The 18140-nt window shown below is 41.4% G+C and overlaps 1 pseudogene; it reads right to left on the bottom strand.

Annotated features, from left to right (window-relative positions):
- LOC149872859 (uncharacterized) overlaps positions 1-18140 on the bottom strand; it is a 152318-nt pseudogene that overhangs the window by 64276 nt on the left and 69902 nt on the right.

Raw genomic sequence — 18140 nt, 5'->3', positions numbered from 1 at the left:
TGCCCTTACCTCCAGAGGTTTCACACGCAATAACTTGATCAGCTGATGTTACTACCCCTCTGCAGGCAGCAACTACTAATGTTATATGGCTGGCCTGTGTTTGAAAATGGCCACCCTAATCAGCCACCTGGCCGCCCTTTGCTCCAGCCCTTAAAGTGGCAGTTACTGAAGGTGCACCACCACACTCACATACGTGTTAATTTATAGTAAATCCATTGCACTCCACAGTCATACCAGTATACATGAGGTAAAAGGCAGATTTTATCAAGCTTTCTTTACACCATGAGACTTGGTGTAATGTATCTAGAGGCTTCATTAGAAGAGTCTTATACAGATAAAGCATTGCCCAGGAGCAAGTACCCTGCTGTGAACAAGTAATTTATATACTTTCTCAAGGACTGCTCTCTAGAATTTAAAATCAGTGCCTGTTTCCATGAGCTCAGTAGTGCCAGCTTAACTTCACATTCAACACTGAGTAATTTCTTGCGGGTATAAACTCAGCAGGTGAACTGCTGTTTTTATTTATTTTATGTGCAGCAGGGTTAATTCATTAGCTTTTTCCTCTTCAGGAACAATATAAACTTTCAGTATCAAACATTTAGAAAGAGAGCTCATATTCTTTGCCATGGACTTGTTTTCTTGCTATATGATGTGTTAATGTCATGCAGACTTCTTTGAGGTGTGTCAGTTTATTTCAAAACCAAAACCTCTTACTAGAGTGACACGGTCACTCATCAATTTTCTGCTTTTCATACCCTGCACTGTGTCCATGATGCTGCTCTTCACTGGAAATGAATAGGGCTGCATTTCACATATCCAGAGTGTGTCCTGTCAACTTGTAATGTCACAAAGAGGTGGAGATGACCTGTATTGCCAAGTATCTTACTTGTGCTCTTATGATGCCAGTCTGTGCATGACCTTAATGTGTAGTGGAATAATGGGGAGAGTGGAAGTTACAGCACTTCAAAGCCACGAAGGAGAATTTTTAGGAATGAAACATTCCTTTTTTAGACTGAAAATAATGCAATGTCTTTTTTAAGAGCAAATTTGCCCTTCACTTCTAAATACATTTTTTACATTTTTAAACACAAAAGAAAGATTAATTTATTTTAAAGTTCTGTGCAAGTTAGGGCATTTGCCTCACAAGATAAAGCGTTGAGCCAAAATACATTCACAGCACCAACCATAACTGCTGTTGGGCATTGGGGGCCAACCTTTTTTAGTAGGCGTGCCACAAATTATGCCATGCCACTCTGACCCCCTTCTGCCCAAGCAGTTGCTCTGCTATTTGCTCCCTCCTTGCTCTGTCTGCTGCTGTGCTGCCTTTCCTCTTCCTGATCTGCTGCACACCACACACAGCGGCTGCAGAGATCAGATGATGGACCTAGGTCTAGATTTCTTTTTCTTCCTTCATGGACAAATAGTTTATCCCCTGTTATGCTTGGCTGAACCATTCAAAAGACATCTGTCACCTGTAGGCAGGCCCAGGAGCTTTCTGATTGCTTGCATTATTAAGCCTCAGCCTGCCAGGACATGCCTTTTCATCAAACTCTTTCTGTCTTGCCAGTCATGTCTGACCCACATTGATTTTCTCTTTCTCTATAGTCATCAGCCCTCCAGCTACAGCTGGCCACTTATTAAACTCTTGAATTATATTACGGTGTTGTCATGCTGTAGGTAAATTTCCCTGACCACTGGTTAAGCTTTTTGCTAACAAGAAATATAAATATCTCTATCTGAACATTTATTTTTCCTCATTTTTAATTGTTTTCCACTGTAATCCAAGTAATTTACTAAATTTTCTTATTTCCTAAGAATAGCTTCAAAACAATATATATTCTACATATGGAGAGAAAATATATAGAAAATATTGATTAGATTCTTTAAATAGAGAGATTCTTTATATAGAGAGCTATAGATATTAATCTATTCTATTCTATATCTCTGTATGCCAGCATATTTTTTTTTCTCTCTCTCCATCCATATGTATACAGAATTAGTTAGAATGGATTTTGTATTCGTTTTCAGTCATCCGTTATCTTTGTTTTATGACAGGTATTTCATATATTATTGTATCAATAGATGCCATCTTGCATTCTTACCATTAAATAGATGAACCACTGTATTGCACACTTGAATGGATGATAGAAGTGAATTATGGACAATGTTATTTTCTTATTGATATGCTTCCACATGGAATTCTTAGAACTGAATATACAGTGTATGGATATGGACTGTACTGGGGAGAGTGGCAGAGTAATGAAGGTATCTGGCTACAGTCCTAGAAGTGTGAGTTCAAACCATGCTTTAGACTCCAGTTAAAGGCTGCCCCAGTTGCCAAAGCTATAAGTGACTGCTTACTCATTCAGGATGGCAAATGAAAGGACAGAGTACTAATTTCATAGATTTCATAGACATTAGGGCTGGAAGGGACCTCGGGAGATCATCGAGTCCAGCCCCCTGCCCAAAGGGCAGGAAGTCAGCTGGGGTCATAGGATCCCAGCAAGATAAGCATCCAATTTACTCTTGAAGGTGTTCAATGTAGGTGCTTGAACCACCTCCGCTGGCAGACTGTTCCAGACCTTGGGGGCTTGGACAGTAAAGAAATTCTTCCTTATAGATTCATAGATTCATAGATTCATAGATGCTAGGGTCGGAAGGGACCTCAATAGATCATCGAGTCCAACCCCCTGCATAAGCAGGAAAGAGTGCTGGGCCTACATTACCCCAGCTAGATACACATCCAACCTTCTCTTGAATACCCCCAGGGTAGGGGAGAGCACCACCTCCCTTGGGAGCCCGTTCCAGACCTTGGCCACTCGAACTGTGAAGAAGTTCCTCCTAATATCCAATCTAAATCTGCTCTCCTCTAGCTTGTGGCCATTATTTCTTGTAACCCCCGGGGGCGCCTTGGTGAATAAATACTCACCAATTCCCTTCTGTGCCCCCCTGACGAACTTATAGGCAGCCACCAGGTCGCCTCTCAACCTTCTCTTGCGGAGGCTGAAAAGGTCCAGTTTCTCTAATCTCTCCTCGTAGGGCTTGGCCTGCAGGCCCTTAACCATACGAGTGGCCCTTCTCTGGACCCTCTCCAGGTTATCCGCATCCTTCTTGAAGTGCGGCGCCCAGAATTGCACGCAGTACTCCAGCTGCGGTCTGACCAGCGCCCGATAGAGGGGAAGTATCACCTCCTTGGACCTATTTGTCATGCATCTGCTGATGCACGATAAAGTGCCATTGGCTTTTCTGATGGTTTCGTCACACTGCCGACTCATGTTCATCTTGGAGTCCACTAGGACTCCAAGATCCCTTTCCACTTCCGTGCCACCCAGCAGGTCATTTCCTAGGCTGTAGGTGTGCTGGACATTTTTCCTCCCTAGATGCAGCACTTTGCATTTCTCCTTGTTGAACTGCATTCTGTTGTTTTCTGCCCACTTGTCTAACCTGTCCAGGTCTGCTTGCAGCTGTTCCCTGCCCTCCGGCGTGTCCACTTCGCCCCATAGCTTAGTGTCATCTGCAAACTTGGACAGAGTACATTTCACCCCCTCGTCCAAGTCGCTGATGAAGACATTAAAGAGTATCGGTCCAAGCACCGAGCCCTGCGGGACCCCACTGCCCACACTCTTCTAGGTCGAAACCGACCCATCCACCACAACTCTCTGGGTGCGACCCTCCAGCCAATTCTCCACCCACCGGACTGTGCAGTAATCCAAGTCACAGCCCCTTAACTTGTTCACCAGTATGGGGTGGGATACCGTATCAAAGGCCTTCCTGAAGTCCAAGTATACGACATCCACCCCTCCTCCTGCGTCGAGGCGTTTTGTGACCTGGTCATAAAAAGAGACTAGATTGGTCAGGCACGATCTACCTGCCACGAACCCGTGCTGGTTTCCCCTCAGCATAATTTGTCCTGCCGGGCTCTCACAAATGTGAGCCTTGATGATTTTCTCAAAGATTTTGCCAAGGATGGAGGTGAGACTGACTGGCCTATAGTTACCCGGGTCCTCCTTCCTCCCCTTCTTGAAAATGGGAACCACATTGGCCCTTTTCCAGTCCTCCGGGACTTGACCCGTGCGCCACGAGCATTCAAATATTCCCGCCAGTGGCTCTGCAATGATGTCGGCCAGTGCCTTCAGTACCCTCGGATGGAGCTCATCCGGGCCTGCCGACTTAAAGGCATCCAGTTCCTCCAAGTGACCCTGCACCACCTCAGGGTCCACGCATGGAAGTCTGGTGCCTTGCTGCTGCCTCCCTACACTCCCAGTGAGAGACTTGTCATGCCTCTCGCTTAGGAACACTGAGGCGAAGAACTCGTTGAGGAGTTCAGCCTTGTCCCCTCTGTCCGTCACCAATTGTTTCTGCCCATTTAGCAGGGGTCCTATTCCTCCCTGGGCCTTCCTTTTACTCCCTATATATCTAAAAAACAATTTCTTATTGTCTTTTACTTGGGTTGCCATCCTCAGCTCCATGGTAGCTTTGGCCTGTCCAGCCTGAAACGGTCTTGCAGGAGTTTGTGACCGTTCAACCTCGTCATCCCTTGGGGCACTCTGGTGAACAGACGTTCCCCCAGATCCTGGTGGTCACCCCTGATAAACTTATAGGTGGCCATCAGATCACCCCTGAGCCTACGCTTTTCCAGGCTAAAGAGTCCCATGGCTCTCAGCCTGTCATCGTAAGATCTGTTTTCCTGACCTCTGATCATGCGCGTGGCTCTCCTCTGGACTCTCTCAAGCTTCTCCACATCCTTTTTGAATTGTGGAGCCCAAAACTGGACGCAGTAGTCCAGCTGCGGCCTCACCAAGGCCGAGTACAAGGGGAGAATGATGTCCCAGGATTTGCTCGAGAAGCATCTATGGATGCACGCCAGCATTTTGGTCGCTTTACTAGCCGCAGCATCGCATTGGAGGCTCATGTTCATCTTGTGGTCAATGATGACCCCCAAGTCTTTTTCTTCTGTAGTGCTAACCAACGTAGCACTGCCGAGCCTATAAGGGTGCTGCAGGTTTTTCCTCCCAAGGTGGAGAACCTTGCATTTTTCGGTGTTAAACACCATCAGGTTCTCGTCTGCCCATTTGCTGAGCTTGTCCAGGTCAGCCTGGATCACCCGCCTATCTTCTGGCGTGGATGCTTTGCCCCAAAGTTTGGTGTCATCGGTGAACTTGGCCAGTCCACTCCTAACTCCAATGTCCACATCGTTAATGAAGATATTGAACAGTATGGGTCCCAGGACAGAGCCTTGAGGGACCCCACTGGTCACAGGGCACCATGATGAGTGACTGCCATCAATCACAACCCTCTGGGTCTGACCACGAAGCCAATTTCCCAGCCAGCGGATCATGGTGGAGCCAAGGCCACAACTGGCCAGTTTGGCCAAGAGGTGATCATGGGATACCAGATCAAAAGCTTTTTTGAAGTCAAGATATATGACATCAAACTCTTCTCCCTTGTCCAGGTGATAGGTCACCTGGTCATAGAAGGAAATGAGATTGGTCAAACAAGACCTACCTGCAACAAACCCGTGCTGGCTGTCCCTTAGAATGTTAGCCTGGGCCAGTCCCTCAAGGATGGCCTCCTTAATAAACTTTTCTAAGATCTTCCCCAGGATAGAAGTCAGGCTAATGGGCCTGTAGTTAGCCGGATCCACTCTCCTCCCTTTCTTGAAGATCGGCACCACATTGGCCTTCTTCCAGTCTTCGGGCACTACACCAAAGCGCCAGGAGTTTTCAAAGATCCGTGCCAGGGTCTGGGCTATGACGCTCGCCAGCTCCTTGAGTAATAACATCACTCCATTGTGTGCTGTGTTGAAAGTGATGTGCCTTTCCCATGCTAAGCATGAGTGACTCTATGACATGTGCTTTGGACCACGTCATGTTGGCTCAGTGGAAGAAGCCGTTGGATTTCCAGTTTCTGTGTTATGGTAGATACTCTGAAATTGAATGATTCTGCTAGTGAAGAAATCCCTTGAAGATCCAGCATTTCAACAGTGATATTTTGGATATACAAATATCACTGATATAAAGAATATGATATGCACTGTTCTGTGTGGTTTCCATTATATATTACATAGGGGTTTCCCTTGTGTCTCTCTTGTAACATACTGAGAGAACTGTTGTCTTTCCATCTGCATTCCCATATATATGCTTATTGTCTAGTAACCTTCTCTTTTAATAGGATTAGGATGTGATGTTGGTGCCCTCAAGCAAACTGAAGAAAGGCTGGACTCTGTGCTGACTCAGAACATTATCTGCATAAAAAACACACCTTTAGCCATGAGGAATTCATTAATATACTCAGACATTTAAAGGGTGGGAGGAATCAGAGCTACTTCAAAGGCAGTGAGAGTTTGGGCTTTGATTTAGAGAGGATCCGGGTTTCACCTTTTGTGGTTTTTTTTCACAATACAAAAGAGAGGGGGATAACTCCTGGAAATTACTACGGTCATGTTAGAAAAAAGTCTCTGTGCCTCAGTTTTTCCATCTGGTAAAAGGGACATTGATAGATTTGTATGTGACATTACAAACAACTGAAGAGAAGCGTAGTATATGAGCTAGATATTGTTCTTGATGTTATTAAATAATATAAGCCCCCTATTTGCTTTTGACTACACACTTTGGGCATCAAGGTAAACAAAATTAAATCCTTGTATAAGTTCCAAGATGCTTTTGAAGGGGACAAAAGGTATATTAAAGGTACTCGTGTAAATAGGAAGGATTTTAAAGGGATTAACGATCTTAGGCAAATAAGTTGTAACTAAAAATAGTATTTATACATGTACATTGACATCGTAGTCAATAGCTAAAGGAATATACAACATACTAATGAAGACTTTTTGGGTACACAAAGCTCAAGTGGGTTATAAACAGTGAGTCTTTAGTTGCACAAAGGAACATTTTCCCTGGCCATATCTTGCTAGGTCATGTTACACAGGCTTCCAGGGACCGATGCTGAAAGACAAACAGATTGTAAAGTGATTACATACAATTACCTCTGTGTTTCCCTCTGCATTTCCATATATATGTGTATTGTCACGTTGCCTTCTGTTTTGATAGGATTAGAGTGTGGCTTTAGTGCTCTCAGACAACCTGGAGAAAGTGTGGAGTCTATGCTGACTCAGAATTAAACCTATGGGATTCACAGCCAAGCACACAAGCTGGGAGCCCTAGATGGGCTGCAGGCTGCTTTCTCCACCGAGTTCATAGAGCCATCCTGATAGGAGATAGGTAAGGAGGCATGAATATTTTCTCCTTTAGCCCTTCCACTATCATGTATGGTCTGGCTATACCTTGGGTGAGTTCTGCTAACCCTCAGCACTAGATTCAGTGATTCTTTACATGGACAAGCACCCTCCTGCAGTAGAAAAGGTGCCTAAACATTACTGATGAGACAAGGACAAGAAGGTGAAAAGAAGCAGTGCTGTTCCCTAAATAAGTGAAAGAAAATCACTTGATGTGGAAAGAGGACACCATCTTATATTATGTATAAAAGCACAACTACTTGGCAAAAATAATGAAAATATCTTGTTAGATCTGCAGTCATTAGAATTAAGCATACAGGCAGTCCTCGAATTACAACGTTTTGAGTTATAACGTCTCACGCTTACAATGTTTATAAATTGACACCCTGTTTCAACTTTATGATGTCAGTTTTGACTTACAATGCTTGATCCAATGCGACGCCGTGACAGCGAACAAGTTCACTGCGTCACTCATCTCCCTGGAGAACATCTGTCCAAACTTCCTTGAACACTTTTTTTAAGAAAGCAGACAAGACTCCAGAAAAACCTGCAGCCAAGACTCCATAGAAGACTCCAGCCAAGAGCCCTTCAAAGAGTCTAGTGAAGTCACCTCAAAGAAGTCCTTCCAAATCAATATAATTGCTATTGACAATATAAATACATTAATGTAGCTATATTACTCATCTATAATTGATTGAGTACAAAATTCTGGAGTATTTTTGGTGAAAACAGGGTATCAGGCCTTGGTTCAGGAAACAATCCCCCATTTATAACCTTGTTTCTCATGAGAAAATTGGTTCCAAGTTACATTGTTTTGACTTAAGACGCGGTTTTCAGGAACTAATTGCCCAAGGACTGCCTGTACGTCTCTTTTTGAGATTCATAAAACAATTCAAGCCTCCTTGAGCATCTTGACTGTGCTTCCAGTGCTACAATGAAAGCTATTTCCACACCTGAGTTAATGTTTGTCGCTAGAGCTAAAAACAGTATGCACGGCTGTAAAATAAATGCTACATTACTGGGGGGCAACTGACATCAGAATTGCAGAAGAAAGGATAGCTTAATTAGTAGAACATCAACACCATTAAAAAGGAGAGAGGGCCATTAATCCCTGTTGGGATGAAGAGTTTAAGAGGAGTCAGATTAGAATGAGTCATGAAGTCTATTGACTTCCTCACTGCTGCCTGAATAGACATGGTGCTGCTGCTGCTGCTGTCAGGCAGTTGGTTTTAAACTTTGAATGGACCAGGAATCCAAAGGTGTTATGACAGGACCACTGCATATACCCCACCCTCGGCCCTCCCACCCCAGTCTGCCCCTGTACTTCATTGACCTGGGTAGAAAAAGCAAACTTTAATTTTCCATTTCCTTCAATCAAGATGTAAAGGTATGAAAGTAATACTGTGTTTTATGCAATAAGGCAAGTATAATGAGAATTATTGTGTGGTGGGTCCGAACAGCATACATCAGATAAATTTCCCACGCTGAACTTTGTCTGACTGGCTGGAGGGAAAACAAAACAAAACCAGAGTTCACAGACAGGCATACATATTTAGTATTACAAGTAATTTGAGCTTTCCTTAGCTTCCTCTCAGAAAACTGTAAAAGGATAAATGGTGCAAGTAAAAGAGTTTGTAAATGATAGAAAGATACCGCAAGCTAAATCTATTTAGCAAAGATCCAAAAACTCTTAAATCTATTATGTAAAAAAATGCAACTTTAATTTAAGTCTCATGGGGACTGCTTTGTCTAGTAAATAAATAACTTGCAACTAGTAATTATGGAATTACAATATTTGTGTTGATATTTTTTTGGAAATGATGAAAGTCAGTTTAGCCCTTTTCTTCTGGCTAATTAGTGGTGTCACTTGTAAAAACAACTGATATTTTTTGCTTTTTGTTTGTTTTGTTTTTTTACTGTACACAAATCAGAAATTACTAAACAAACATCCCACTTACTTACTGTCATGAGAATGGAGAACAAATATAAAGATTGACTTGTCTTATAAGTGATCTTGTTAGAGAAGTATTCTCTCCCCTCCCGTTAATTTGTAAAAGTGAAACAGCATTTAAAACCAATAATCCTTGAATTCCAAGCACAGGGAATGAATAGAAAGAGGCCCCCTTTTCTCTGCTGAAACTGAAGGGAACTTTTAATTGCATTTCTGTTCCACACTTTCTGCTTTGTTTTTCTCCCATCATTTGTAACATCTATTAATAAGCTCCTTTTATTATACTTTTGAATTGGTGTGCAAGGGTGGAGAATGGATATATTTGAAGATGGAAATTATGGCCGCATACCCATGAGCAGAGGCAAGTGGTTGCCACAGGGGAAAAAAGCAGTGGCACAAATCCATGCTGCTGCTTTTTGCCCCGGTGCATGCCCCTGCACACGGGGCTAGCACAGGGGAAAATGCTCTGTGTAGGGTAGGGGAGGCTGGGGCCAACAGCCTTACTTAGGATCCTGGGGGATTTTTTTCACACCCTTTTTTTGGAGCACAGGGCATGTTTTAATTATCCAGTTCTGCTGTTTGTGGCACCACAGAGAGGTTTGCAGTGCTACAAACTGCACATGCCTGCATGTCTGGATGCGACTTAGGTGAAGAGGTGTGGTTAATTTATGCACTTTAAAGATTCTAATGAATTCACATTCAAATTCTTAAGGTACATTTACCTTATGACCAGATACGTTAAGGAATCAGCTCTTTTAAATATGATTCTTTGTTTCATTACTACTCTGAGGTAAAGAGCCAGCACTCAGGTGATAAGTATAATTAATGTTCTGCTGAAGAACTAGTCTATTAAGAATCCCCATTGGGTTAAGACAGCTAAACCTGTGTTAGGCCATTGAGGCATTGAAACTTGCTTTTATATATTACTGAGTTTGGATCATATATGGTGCCGCAACACAAATTTTGAGTCTATCTCTCTGTACCTCCACATCCCAGAACTTTTTTGTTATTAACCAAATTCCTTGAAAGATGCTGAAATCCCATTTTTAAAATGACTTGTGGAAATTATTAGCTGTGAAATGAAGGCATAGGGTACCATTGACAGAAATGATATAGGTCTTTTTTTTAACATGTCACACCTTAGAATGAGAATGGTTTGCCATTTTTCTTATTATTAACCAGGCTCATAGTTTGATCATGAATAATTTTCCTACTGGTCATCCAGTCCTGACCTTGACACAAAGGCTTCTAGAGGTTTCTGTGTCCTTTCTGATGAGAAGCGTGCAGAATACACCCACTCAGTAACTACTACTTTGATTATGTCAGTGACTGGAGTGGATGTGATGACTTGAATAAATGACTCCAGTCACAGAGAGAAACGGCTTAGTAATTATTGCATTCATGTATTATGCTCAGTTTTCACTGGGAATGAATGCATTAAATAATTTAAAATGAAATCATGCTGGATGGAACACAGTATACAGGCAACACCACAGCACCATGGGGACTGTGCTCAAAATTAGGCAATATTTTTTCCATGCTTTTGTAGCATGTCATATAGCATTTTTGGCTGACTCTTCTAATGTATTTTGTCACTTGCTTTGTTCTTCTCAGAATAAAAAATAATTTTGTGAAATGCAATAGATTGCCAAATGACTCATGTCCAACTCTTACCATCCTTAATTTTCACAAAGAAAAACAAACAAGCAGTATTCCAGGCACTTACTTTTCTAGAAAGTTATCATCTAGCACCTGGCAAATAACTAAATGTCATTTAATTCTTCAAGTCTGATGATTAATTCCTTCTTGTAGCTAAAATTTAGTTATTGAAAAATACCTTTCTTTACCACTAAAATGAAAGTATGATAAATCACACAATAAATGTGAAACATACAATAATTTCCAATAATCCTAAACTTTGTTTCATCAGACAGCTATATTATTAGTAAGTAGTCCTCGAGTACTACACCAGTAATACTGACCACACAGTCTTACGTCCAGCTAGATACTTCAGGCTAGTGTCTTAGGGCATGTGTAGACGAAATTGGCCCTAAATTGAAGTGGCGGGTTTTAAAAAACACTGCTTCAATTTAGGGATGATTAAACCCCCCCATGTCATGTGATTTACCTGCCTCTCTGACGGGGAGGGAAGGGGAAGCTGCCAGCAGGTGGAGCGGTCCCTGGGCTGTGGGGTGGGGGATGGCTGGTGCTTCCCTCCACAGCAGCAGCACCCCACCCCAAACGGCACCTGCCCACAGGCACCCAGCTGGGTGGCACTGCAGCCATGGAGGTAAGTACCAGGTCCCTGTGCAGCTCAGGCAGGAAGGAAGGCTCCTCGAAGGAGTTTTAGTTTGCTGCACCCCAAGTCATTTAAGGTGTATTACGCCACCAAATTTCCTACAGCAGCTGGAATTAATGCGCAATACGCCGCCAACGCGTGCAAACACCAGCACCATTAAAGCAGTGCAAAAGTATTTAGCCTGCTTTAAAGTGTCATGCACGCATACCTCTCATTTCATCTACGCATTTGCCTGATGGTTGCATAGGACATATTCCAAGGCTAGGGTTGGAACAACCTAAGAATCAGAGAGCTGAAACTAGTTCCTTGAGGACTTCCTTTACCTTTCTGCACCAAGCATATAATGGCGTTGATGAGACTAGAATCTGGCCCTGCATGTGATCCAGTGCACACACTTTAAATCAGATTTATTTCTCTTTCTATGTGATGTGAAATTCAACCAGAATTAATGCAACTGAAGATGTAAAGACAGACTGGATTTCATTACTTCAGTCCCCTGAATAGAATGCAAGGAATTTTGATTACTTTTGGAGAAAATTCAAAGTTCAAATGAACAGCTCCTGATTTTTAGATTATCTTCAAAAGACAGTAGCAGGTTACATATAAAAGCCTCAGCACTTGGATATGTTTTATTAATTACAGAAACAGTCTACCATAGGCAAGTTAGTCATTCTAGGAAATCCCCCCTTTCAATCGTATGGGAGTGTTTGAAGCTTTTAATCTTTACTTAATCAGTAGACTTAAAATATCTACTTTCTTTCTGCCAGAAGTACTCATGTACCCAATGGACATCATGAGTTGCTGATCTAGGTTTTTTTTCTTTTGTAACAAAATCTTACAAAAGAATGCCTTCTTACTTTTAATGTAGACATTCGTGGTACTTTAGTAAAGGTTCTGCCCATGTTCTTTCATTGAATAGAAAACTATTTTCCATGGATTTATAATGCACAGAGTTTAAATGGGGTGAGAGAGAAAAGCAACATTATTCTTCCCAGAATTTAAGCTCCATCAATTTGAAACACCAAAACAGGATCTCCATTTTAAAGTGGCTGGGCATAAAATGTACAATGTTACCCGACTGGAAAGTGGTATCTTCTCATTCAGTTTATATATGTGTGTGTACACACACACACACACACACACACACACACACACACACTGAATGAGAAGATACCACTTTCCAGTCACGTAATGTTATATATGTATATATGCCTCTTGATTACTAAGACAAGACATGTTTTCAAAAAAAACAAGTCAAAAGAAATCTTGAATACATATGGGTCATCTCAGTTGTACAATTTTCCTACTATACCTCAATTTGAGCAAATAGGTTTGACCAAAATGTCGCAGCTCACAGCTCTGCTTGAGAAAAAAGTGAACAAGTCTACCACTTACTAACACTTTGATTATAGTATATAGGATTTATACTTTGGGAAGGGTTTAGGGCATATTTTGTGGCCCTGGAACAGTAAATCCTAGGAAATGTAATCAAAAGGTGAGTATGGTCCCATGGTGTGGGACATCTCCAAAAAAGTTGGCTCTTTCAAATAGTTGTTTCTGTACAGGGGCAACTCATTGCCTGGCACTCATATCTGTGCTGTGCTGTAGTTTGTGAAGAGTTAATAGTAATAGTAACTCCTAGTCTCCTGCCTTACACCGAGGGGAAATGCATCCTTACCTTCACCAATGTTCCTGCCTATCCTGTACTTCTTTTCTAGAGCGGGGTTGTGGCTTTCCTAAAAGCACATAACTCTTCTCCTTTCTCCAGCAGATTCACTAGTTAGTTCAGAAGAACCATAAAAAGAGCCTTATTGAGAAAATAAATGCATGTAGGTTAAGACGAAGCTTGCACCAAAATCCATTGTGAATATATTGAAGGACCTGATGTGCACCAGCTATTTCGTCTGGAATTAAATGAAAACAGGCAAAGTCACTAAGGCCAAGTATCTATCTGTCTAGGGGTGAGAGAAAAAAAACACTGGATCCATTTTTACCTTAAGTGGATCTATTCTTTTTTTTTTTCATAACCTGTAGTTACTGAAATTATGCTTTGTATATGACTTCTGTTGTATACTTGCCTGAAAAGGCCAAGCTGCACTTAGGCTAAGTCCCAATTGAGGGGGGAAATTGCTTAAAACTTAAAGCATCTTCATGGCTCCTTCACTCCGATGCAGAAGTTAAAGCAGCCTTTGGACTACTCCTATCTGCATATTTTTTTCTTGGCAATTCCAGGAGCCAAGAAATGGGAGTAAAAAGGAACATAAACTATGTTCCCCATTGCTACACTCAGTATGTCATAGGATTATAAGAGGGGATGGCAACCAGCTGCCATGATGGGGGAAATCTGTCGTTCTCAGCAGAAGCGTGCCAGAAATCTCACAAATACTAGAACGTACTTAAACTATGAGGTGACACCAATCATGTATTTGCCTGTCTTGGAGCTTTCTATCTGTGATCGCTCCACTTTGAAATGTTTTCTTATGACAAATTTTATAAAATGAGTGCTGTCATCTTACACAAGTTGACGTTTAAGCTCACAGCCCGGAAACTGTTGGGAAGCAGGATTTTTTTTTTTTTGCTTTCACGATTTTATTTTAATCCTAGTTTTTTAATATAAATGTAACAGTGGCTAGACACTGTTACAGCGTTTTTTAAATGTAGTCCCAAAGTTTATCACCATTTATATCATTTGGGAAAGACTAAAAATTAGTAGTAAGACACAAAGAAAGTCATTATAAACCTGATGTTTGTTTGGAAACTTTCAAGGCAGAAACCAAAAATGTTAGGTGTCAGGTGGAAACGTTTAAACCATATTTTTTCCCCTAAGAGTTTTGATTTCAGTCATGTTTGGGTTAGCTTTCTGTTTCAAACAAATGGTGTATGAAGAATGCCTTAAAAGCACTATCTTTTCCTTTTGTAGAGGCAGGACCTTAGACATTACTAGTGACGTACAGTGTTTTTTGTGGGTAGCAAATGACTCCAGTTTTTTGAGGCATATGTTTTTGTTGTTGTGGCAAAGTGATGAGGTGATACAGGAGGTATTGAACCAAATACTTATCTATATAAAGGAAAATGAGTTGGAATTTAAAATCTAATACACTATTTTTTCTTCATAACTGGTATTTTGGACTGACTGTCTACAAGAGGTCCAGTGCTGACAGTCTCTGCTTACAAGAGGTCTGATGCTAGGAAAAGCAGGCATTGGTAGAGTACGTTGGGAAAGAACATCCTAGTCCAGGGTCTACTAGAGGACTTTAGTGTTTCTAAAGTCTTCATAACTGACCGGGTGCTTGACAAAATGTAACTAAAAGGTTGGGGGGTTTTTAATGTAATTAAAAGGGTTTTTTTTTAATTGAAATGGAACAGAAAATTAGTAAAGCAGGTTATCTATAAGTGTCATAATTATCAATCTGGATTCAAGATATCAGTTATGATTATAACACATCCGTGCCTATCTAGGCATTACGGAAGGGTGCATTACTGTTTTCTTTCTTATGGCATATTGTTTTCACGGTGTAGAAATGCCTGGAGGTCTTGATTTAGGATGATTTTATTTTTAAGTTCTTGTCCTCATTTCTGGAAATGGCAAGCACTAAGAAATTATTAGAGAATTTACATATTCTCCAGTCAAGCCACAGTTGAACAATTTGCTCTCCGCTTCTGGTTGTAAATCTCAAGGCTATTGAAATAATTCTAAGCAGTAACTTTTTTTAAAACTGGCTAAACCATATAGTTCCCCTTTTGTCAAGATGTTTTTTTCAGAAAGAGAGGCTGATGGAAAGGCAACCTTTGACTTGACTAGGTGGGCATAAGGTTTAGATGGGCCAGAGTTGTTCCACATTTTTCCCCCCAAAAGAAAGGGAAGTAATGAATCATAGTCTACAGAGATATGCTGAGTCTTAATGACTGAGGGATTTAGCACAAATTGGATTTATAATCCAGATTTACTGTGATTACATATAGGACCTGCTCCTAAACTTGTAATAATAGACATAACATTTGATTTTTGCCAACTGAGGACATGACTATAGTACATATCCTTAGTGACCTCAAAAGGAATAAAACTCACTAACAACATTTTTTTAGCAAATCCTTTTGCATTTAATAGAAAAAGTCAGGGGCAGTTGAGGTTAGGAATATATTAACAAAAAATTAAAAATCAACAAAATTAATTCTTAGAAATTCCTTTCTCTCTATTCATTTTGCAAAGTGTTTTCATTTTAAAGCTTCCTTTTTAATTAAGACAGATGTTCCAAAATATACTGTTGATCATAAGGTAGTAAGTACTTTTCTTTTGATTAAAAGTTAATTTAATAAAATTGCTGTTTTTGGTCACAGGTAAATATGGACAAAATAGGAAAGGGGCAACAGGACACTTGGGGTAAAATCCTGACCTCACTGAAGTCACTATCACTGTTAGGAGTGATGAAAGAGCAAAGATCCAAATCAAAGAAGGCAGAAGTAACAGGAACTATAGGAATAGTGATAGTAGGGCTGTGGAGAAACAAGGCAGTATGTAGAGAATGGTCTCTGAAAAAGTAATTTAATCATAAATCTTGATCAATTGTAGACCTTGTTCCAATGCTTGTTAGTCCAGACAGTCTCTGGATTTGTCTTTCTAATTCCATTGGTGATTCAGCCAAAAATTTCATCTGTTCCACCCCAAAGCAAACTCGAAAAGGACAGTGCCTGAGCCAATGTGTCAAGTTAAACAAGAGGAATAAACCTTATCTGATAGTTGAATTTAGTGATTATGAATTTGGAGTCTATAGCACATGAGGAGATAGGTGGATTAGACAACATCAGTTCTTTTGCCCGTGCTCTCTCAAAAATAATGGGTTATTCTAGTGAATGCCTACTACTGTGTTAATCTTGAATGAGATTCTTTTCACACTTTTATGCAAAACATGCTTAATAAACAAGTATCTTTGCTGACTCCCCAACCAATTACTGCCCTGTTTCCAAACTCCCCTGTTTGGGGAAGATCACTGAATGAGTGGTCGTCTGACAGCTTCAGGCACATCTGGATGCTATTGAATTCTGGACCTTTGTCAGTCTGGCTTTTAGCCTGGATATAGCACAGAGACTATACTCATGACCTTGTTGGATGGTGGGGTTATTGTGCCCTGCTGATCTTACTCATTTTTTTAACAACCTTTGGTACAGTTGACCATGAGGCACTGATAAAGTGATTACATGGCCTGGTAGGTATTGTGCTCTAAATTGGTCCTGCTCTTAGCAGGGAGGTCCCAGATGCTTGTGACAGGCAAGTGCTTATCATCCTCTTGAAACTTTACTTCGGGGTCCCAAGACCTCCATTTTGTCACCTCTCCTCTTCAATGTTTATATGAGGCTGTTAAGCAAAATTGTGCAGTGATTTTGAGTAAGGTGCTGTCAGTATGTTGATGTCACCCAGCTCTACCTCTCCTTCTACCTTAGCCCTGCTTTTCTTCCCTAGTACCTAGCTGTAGTTAGGGACTGGATATGGGCGAAACAATTGAAACAGAGTCCAGACAAAAAAGAGGTGATAGTTTTGGCCAGACCACGTGACTTGGGGGAGCAGGGGGACTGAGACATCTATCACTGATGGGGTTCAACTTTCCCTCATCATCACTGAGGTTCACATTCTTGAGGTGCTGGATCCTCTGCTGCATGTGGCTCTTCAGGTGGTGGTCATGGCTGGAGCTCCTTTTACCAACTCCATCTGGTAAGAAGGCTGAGGCCCTTTTTTGGAGACTCTGATCTGACTGCCATCTCTTTTGAAACATCAAGACTAGATTACTGTAATATTCTCTACATAGGGCTGCTTTTAAACTGTTTGGAAGCTGTATCTGGTGCAGAATGCAGTAGCTTGCCTTTTGACAGGGGTGGAGCCAGGTAACTCCAGAATCTGTACTAAGTGCCAATTAGGGTTGTGTGACATTTGGTGACCGTTTCATTTCATTTTGGATTTAGACAGTTTGGTGGTCAGAACACTGAAGCCAAAATAAAATGCAAGGCTCTGAAACATCTCTGAAATGAAATGGGCCATCCAAAATGGTTTGGAAATTTTCTGAAATGATTCAGATGTTTCTGAAATGCTTCAGAGCTGTTTTGCACTGTTTCAGAGGCGGGCTTGCAGGAAAACAAAAACTAAGCGGGGGTGGGGCTGGGAAGAACTGTTCTGAAATTGACATCTGTAGCTGGCCAGCGACAACAATCTGTCCCTGAGGTCTTTTCCAATCCCAGTGCTCTGGAGGAGGGACAGAGAAGCACCATAAAAGGTTGTTCATGAACTTCTGTATGCCATTTTGCAGCTGTATCTGTAAGTGTCTGGAGCAGCAGCAGAGAGCAGCATCTGTCAGTTTGGCTTGCAGCTTGGTAGTGCCTTACTACCAAGTTGTAGTCATTGCCATTAATTCTTTCCTATTTACCCTTCCCTATCCTTCTCCAAAAATCCTGTTATTTGTTGTTCTTATTTTTCCCCCAAACAAAAAAGAGCAATGCTTTGCCTGGGAAGCATCCAATACACATACATTTATTACACACACGCTCACACAGACACACTTTTTTTCCAGCACATGAAATATGAAGCGCTCTGGGAAGGCAGGTGCCAGGTCTTCCAGCTGGAGAGGGAGAGAGGGCAGAGGGAGAGCTGAAAGTATCCCCCGCTCCCA

The sequence above is a fragment of the Crocodylus siamensis genome, chromosome 1 (genome assembly GCF_052110815.1).
Source record: "Crocodylus siamensis isolate JL-2025a chromosome 1, ASM5211081v1, whole genome shotgun sequence".
NCBI classification, from domain to species: domain Eukaryota; kingdom Metazoa; phylum Chordata; order Crocodylia; family Crocodylidae; genus Crocodylus; species Crocodylus siamensis.
This window is presented reverse-complemented; position numbering and strand designations above follow the sequence as displayed.